The following is a 7984-nucleotide window of genomic DNA, read 5'->3' as shown; positions in this document are numbered from 1 at the left end:
CTCCCAGTGATGTTAGACCATGTTTCTCTCAGTGATATTAGACCCTGTTTCTCCCAGTGATGTTAGACCCTGTTTCTCCCAGTGATATTAGACCCTGTTTCTCCCAGTGATATTAGACCCTGTTTCTCCCAGTGATGTTAGACCCTGTTTCTCCCAGCGATGTTAGACCCTGTTCCTCTCAGCGATGTTAGACCCTGTTCCTCTCAGCGATGTTAGACCCTGTTCCTCTCAGCGATGTTAGACCCTGTTCCTCTCAGCGATGTTAGACCCTGTTCCTCTCAGCGATGTTAGACCCTGTTCCTCTCAGCGATGTTAGACCCTGTTCCTCTCAGTGATATTAGACCCTGTTCCTCTCAGTGATATTAGACCCTGTTTCTCTCAGTGATATTAGACCCTGTTTCTCTCAGTGATATTAGACCCTGTTTCTCTCAGTGATATTAGACCCTGTTTCTCTCAGCGATGTTAGACCCTGTTTCTCTCAGTGATATTAAACCCTGCTTCTCTCAGTGATGTTAGACCCTGTTTCTCTCAGTGATATTAGACCCTGTTTCTCTCAGTGATATTAGACCCTGTTTCTCTCAGTGATATTAGACCCTGTTTCTCTCAGTGATATTAGACCCTGTTTCTCTCAGTGATATTAGACCCTGTTTCTCTCAGCGATGTTAGACCCTGTTCCTCTCAGCGATGTTAGACCCTGTATGGAGTGAATTTCCTTCTACTGAAATGACTCTGACATACTGCTCTCCCAAAAGGTCTTCAGAGACCTCTACATAGGACAATCTGTAGACTGTTCCAAAGCTCTGTCTGCAGAGACCTCTACACAGGACAATCTGTAGACTGTTACAAAGCTCTGTCTTCAGAGACCTCTACACAGGACAATCTGTAGACTGTTCCAAAGCTCTGTCTGCAGAGACCTCTACACAGGACAATCTGTAGACTGTTCCAAAGCTCTGTCTGCAGAGACCTCTACACAGGACAATCTGTAGACCGTTACAAAGCTCTGTCTTCAGAGACCTCTACACAGGACAATCTGTAGACTGTTCCAAAGCTCTGTCTTCGGAGACCTCTACACAGGACAATCTGTAGACTGTTCCAAAGCTCTGTCTGCAGAGACCTCTACACAGGACAATCTGTAGACTGTTACAAAGCTCTGTCTTCAGAGACCTCTACACAGGACAATCTGTAGACTGTTCCAAAGCTCTGTCTGCAGAGACCTCTACACAGGACAATCTGTAGACCGTTACAAAGCTCTGTCTTCAAAGACCTCTACACAGGACAATCTGTAGACTGTTCCAAAGCTCTGTCTTCGGAGACCTCTACACAGGACAATCTGTAGACTGTTACAAAGCTCTGTCTTCAGAGACCTCTACACAGGACAGACTGTTTACAAAGCTCTGTCTTCAGAGACCTCTACACAGGACAATCTGTAGACTGTTACAAAGCTTTGTCTGCAGAGACCTCTACACAGGACAATCTGTAGACTGTTACAAAGCTCTGTCTTCAGAGACCAAAGCTCTGTCTGCAGAGACCTCTACACAGGACAATCTGTAGACTGTTCCAAAGCTCTGTCTGCAGAGACCTCTACACAGGACAATCTGTAGACTGTTCCAAAGCTCTGTCTGCAGAGACCTCTACACAGGACAATCTGTAGACTGTTACAAAGCTCTGTCTTCAGAGACCTCTACACAGGACAATCTGTAGACTGTTCCAAAGCTCTGTCTGCAGAGACCTCTACACAGGACAATCTGTAGACTGTTCCAAAGCTCTGTCTGCAGAGACCTCTACACAGGACAATCTGTAGACCGTTACAAAGCTCTGTCTTCAGAGACCTCTACACAGGACAATCTGTAGACTGTTCCAAAGCTCTGTCTTCGGAGACCTCTACACAGGACAATCTGTAGACTGTTCCAAAGCTCTGTCTGCAGAGACCTCTACACAGGACAATCTGTAGACTGTTACAAAGCTCTGTCTTCAGAGACCTCTACACAGGACAATCTGTAGACTGTTCCAAAGCTCTGTCTGCAGAGACCTCTACACAGGACAATCTGTAGACCGTTACAAAGCTCTGTCTTCAGAGACCTCTACACAGGACAATCTGTAGACTGTTCCAAAGCTCTGTCTTCGGAGACCTCTACACAGGACAATCTGTAGACTGTTACAAAGCTCTGTCTTCAGAGACCTCTACACAGGACAGACTGTTTACAAAGCTCTGTCTTCAGAGACCTCTACACAGGACAATCTGTAGACTGTTACAAAGCTCTGTCTGCAGAGACCTCTACACAGGACAATCTGTAGACTGTTACAAAGCTCTGTCTTCAGAGACCAAAGCTCTGTCTGCAGAGACCTCTACACAGGACAATCTGTAGACTGTTCCAAAGCTCTGTCTGCAGAGACCTCTACACAGGACAATCTGTAGACTATTCCAAAGCTCTGTCTGCAGAGACCTCTACACAGGACAAGCCGTAGACCGTTACAAAAGGACGGACGACACTAGATCCGATATGGAATGCGGCCAAAAGAGAAAAGCACCTCATCAAGTCATAGCCTTACCCTGCATCACACAGGCTGGGTGGTCGGGGGGTTGTTCACTTTAAAGAAAATAACAAATATTCACAGTCTGTTTGATCTGTGTCAGGGCTTTCTAAAGGTTTTACTATCTGGCTCTCTGCCAGGTTCATCCAGTCACGGCTTATAACATCTCTGTTTGAGCCATTTAGGTCTTTGTGGAGTTTCCTCATCCTCGATGTCATCGTCTAGACAAGCTGTATTGTGTGATTGGGTTTGTTACGGGGGTTATGTGCAGGGGAAAAAGCAGAATACATGTATTCCTGGTACGGGACCTCCTATATTTTAGGAGTCTAGTCATAGAACTACATATAGAATCTCTATTAATTCACTAGGATCTCTGTGGGTCTAGTCATAGAACTACATATAGAATCTCTATTAATTCACTAGGATCTCTGTGGGTCTAGTCACAAAACTACATATAGTATCTCTATTAATTCACTAGGATCTCTGTGGGTCTAGTCATAGAACTACATATAGTATCTCTATTAATTCACTAGGATCTCTGTGGGTCTAGTCATAGAACTACATATAGTATCTCTATTAATTCACTAGGATCTCTGTGGGTCTAGTCATAGAACTACATATAGAATCTCTATTAATTCACTAGGATCTCTGTGGGTCTAGTCACAAAACTACATATAGTATCTCTATTAATTCACTAGGATCTCTGTGGGTCTAGTCATAGAACTACATATAGAATCTCTATTAATTCACTAGGATCTCTGTGGGTCTAGTCACAAAACTACATATAGTATCTCTATTAATTCACTAGGATCTCTGTGGGTCTAGTCACAGAACTACATTTCGAATCTCTATTAATTCACTAGGATCTCTGTGGGTGTAGTCATAAAGATATGTCATTTAATGTTTTAAATGTATTAACTTTTCATGGTGGCATAAACACAACCATAAACTCAACCATTCATGATGTTTTCATCTGATTGTCAAACAAATCACTTCAAAAGGCCTCCTTTAACAGGCTTCCCAGCAGCTGGTTCATCCACTCACAACATGTCTCCAACCTCCAAACAGTGGTGAATGAAAGAGACACCTGCTTCATGCTGTTTAAACAGCAAAGCGAACCCTTTAACGACCCCCCCGGGACCTGCTGGACAAAAGCCTACTGTGTCTCAGGTTGTCTCAGGTGTTAATGTTTCTGTTCATTTCTGTTGACTTCTTCTCCCAAAGTGTTCTCGGACACTCCGTTGTCTAGAAGCGAGTCATTAAAATGTTGAAACCGGCTCACAGTGACTAGCATAATTGTGTTGTGTTAATGGATGAAACAAATGGGAGAGATACACATATTTTTAGAAAGTATTCAGACCCCTTGATGAACAGAGCCTTTATCTACCTATCTACAACGGATGATAGGTAGATAGATATCTTAGCTTAGGGTCGTTGTCCTGTTTGAAGGTGAACCTTCACCCTAGTCTGAGGTCCTGAGCGGGATTTCATCAAGGATCTCTAAGTACTTTGCTTCGTTCATCTTTCGCTCGATCCTGACTAGTCTCCCAGTTCATGCCACGGAAGAATAGCACGACAATGGGCCTCAGGATCTCCTCACGCTATCTCTGTGAATTCAAATTGCCATCGATAAAATTAAATTGTGCTCGTTATTCGTCACTTATACCCCTACCCATATCATAACCCCACCGCCACCATGGGGCATTGTGTTCACAACGTTGACATCAGCAAACCGCTCGCTCACACGACGCCATCTGTCCGGTACAGTTGAAACCGGGATTCATCTGTAAAGAGCTTCTGCAGCGAAGCCAGTGGCCATTGAAGGTGAGCATTTCCTCACTCGATTACGACGCCGAACTGCAGTCAGGTCAAGACCCTGATGACGACGTGCACGCAGATGTGCGGTTTCTCTCAAATTTTGTGCAGATTTGGTTGTGAAACCAGATGTGGGGGTCCTGGGCTGGCGTGGTTACAGGTGGTCTGTGGTTGTGAGGCCGGTTGGACGTACTGCCAAATTATCTAAAATGAAGTTGGAGGCGGCTTATGGTAGAGAAATTAACATTACATTTTCTGGCAACAGCTCTGGTGGACAATCCTGCAGTCAGCATGTCAATTGCACGCTCCCACAAAACTTGAGACATCTGCAGCATTGGGTTGTGACAAAACTGCACATTTTAGTGTGGCCTTTTATTGTCCCCAGCACAAAGTGCACCTGTGTAATGATCATTCTGTTTAATCAGCTTCTATATATGTCACACCTGTCAGGTGGATGGATTATCTTGGCAAAGGAGAAATGCTCCCTAACAAGGACGTAAACAACTTTGTAAACAATATTTGAAAGAAATAATATTTTTGTGCATCTCATGAAACCAACACTTTACATGTTGCGCTTATATTTTTGTTCAGTATACATTACGACAATATTATTAAATTATGGCAGTATTACTACATTATGACACTATTATTACAGTATCATTAAATTATGACAACATTATTACATTAAGACAGTATAATTACATTAAGACAGTATAATTACATTATGACAGTATAATTACAGTAAGACAGAATAATTAGAGTATCCTTAAATTATAACAACATTATTACATCATGTCAGTATAATTACATTATGACAGTATAATTACAGTAAGACAGTATTATAACACAGTATTATTACAGTAACACAGTATTACATTACAACAATATTACATTATTACCACATTATGCCAGTATTAGAGTATTATTACATTATGACAGTATTAGAGTAGTACAACATTATGCCAGTATTAGAGTATTATTACATTATGACAGTATTAGAGTAGTACTACATTATGCCAGTATTAGAGTAGTACTACATTATGACAGTATTAGAGTGGTATTACATTATGACAGTATTAGAGTAGTATTACATTATGACAGTATTAGAGTAGTATTACATTATGACAGTATTAGAGTAGTACTACATTATGCCAGTATTAGAGTAGTACTACATTACGACAGTATTAGAGTAGTACTACATTACGACAGTATTAGAGTAGTACTACATTACGACAGTATTAGAGTAGTATTACATTATGACAGTATTAGAGTAGTATTACATTATGACAGTATTAGAGTATTATTACATTATGACAGTATTAGAGTATTATTACATTATGACAGTATTAGAGTAGTACTACATTACGACAGTATTAGAGTAGTACTACATTATGACAGTATTAGAGTAGTACTACATTATGACAGTATTAGAGTAGTACTACATTACGACAGTATTAGAGTATTATTACATTATGACAGTATTAGAGTATTATTACATTATGACAGTATTAGAGTAGTACTACATTATGACAGTATTAGAGTATTATTACATTATGACAGTATTAGAGTATTATTACATTATGACAGTATTAGAGTAGTATTACATTATGACAGTATTAGAGTAGTACTACATTACGACAGTATTAGAGTATTATTACATTATGACAGTATTAGAGTAGTACTACACTACGACAGTATTAGAGTATTATTACATTATGACAGTATTAGAGTATTATTACATTATGACAGTATTAGAGTAGTACTACATTATGACAGTATTAGAGTAGTATTACATTATGACAGTATTAGAGTAGTATTACATTATGACAGTATTAGAGTAGTACTACATTGTTACAGTAGCATCACATTGACAGTATTACATTACATTGACAGTAGTATGACAGTAGAATGACAGTGGTATGACAGTGTTATTACAGTATTATGACAGTATGACAGTACTATTACATTATGACAGTATTATTATATTGACATTATTACTACATTATGACAGTATTATTACAGTATTATTACATTATGACAACATTATTACATTAAGACAGTATTATTACAGTATTATTACATCATGACAGTATTATGACATTATTACAGTATTATGACAGTATTATTACATTATGACAGTATTATGACATTATTACAGTATTATGACAGTATTATTACATTATGACAGTATTATGACATTATGACAGTATTATGACAGTATTATTACATTATTATGACAGTATTATGACATGACAGTATTATGACATTATTACATTATTATGACAGTATTATTACATTATGACAGTATTAATACATTATGACAGTATTAATACATTATGACAGTATTATGACAGTATTATGACAGTATTATTACATTATGACAGTATTATTACGTTATGACAGTATTATTACAGTATTATTACGTTATGACAGTATTACAGTATTATTACGTTATGACAGTATTATGACAGTATTATTACATTATGACAGTATTATTACATTATGACAGTACTATGACATTATGACAGTACTATGACAGTATTATTACAGTATTATGACAGTATTATTACATTATGACAGTATTATTACATTATGACAGTATTATGACAGTATTATTATATTATGACAGTATTATTACATCATGACAGTATTATTGCAGTATTATTCATTTGACAGTATTATGACAGTATTATTACATTATGACAGTATTATTACAGTATGACAGTATTATTACAGTATGACAGTATTATGACAGTATTATTGCATCTATTCTAGTATAATTATAGATTATAGTATATTATAGATTCTAGTATAATTATAGATTATAGATTATAGTGTATTATATATTCTAGTATAATTATATATTCTAGTATAATTATAGATTATAGTATATTATAGATTATAGTATATTATATATTCTAGTATAATTATAGATTATAGTATATTATAGATTCTAGTATATTATAGATTATAGTATATTATAGATTCTAGTATATTATAGATTATAGTATATTATAGATTATAGTATATTATATATTCTAGTATAATTATAGATTATAGTATATTATATATTCTAGTATAATTATAGATTATAGTATATTATAGATTCTAGTATATTATAGATTATAGTATATTATAGATTCTAGTATATTATAGATTATAGTATATTATAGATTATAGTATATTATATATTCTAGTATAATTATAGATTATAGTATATTATATATTCTAGTATAATTATAGATTATAGTATATTATAGATTCTAGTATATTATAGATTCTAGTATAATTATAGATTCTAGTATAATTATAGATTATAGATTCTAGTATAATATCTATTCTAGTATAATTATAGATTATAGATTCTAGTATATTATAGATTCTAGTATAATTATAGATTCTAGTATATTATAGATTCTAGTATAATTATAGATTATAGTATATTATAGATTCTAGTATATTATAGATTATAGTATATTATAGATTCTAGTATATTATAGATTATAGTATATTATAGATTATAGTATATTATAGATTATAGTATATTATAGATTATAGTATATTATATATTCTAGTATAATTATAGATTATAGTATATTATAGATTCTAGTATAATTATAGATTATAGTATATTATA

The sequence above is a fragment of the Oncorhynchus mykiss genome, chromosome 6 (assembly GCF_013265735.2).
Source record: "Oncorhynchus mykiss isolate Arlee chromosome 6, USDA_OmykA_1.1, whole genome shotgun sequence".
NCBI lineage: Eukaryota > Metazoa > Chordata > Actinopteri > Salmoniformes > Salmonidae > Oncorhynchus > Oncorhynchus mykiss.
Note: the sequence above shows the minus strand (reverse complement) of the source record.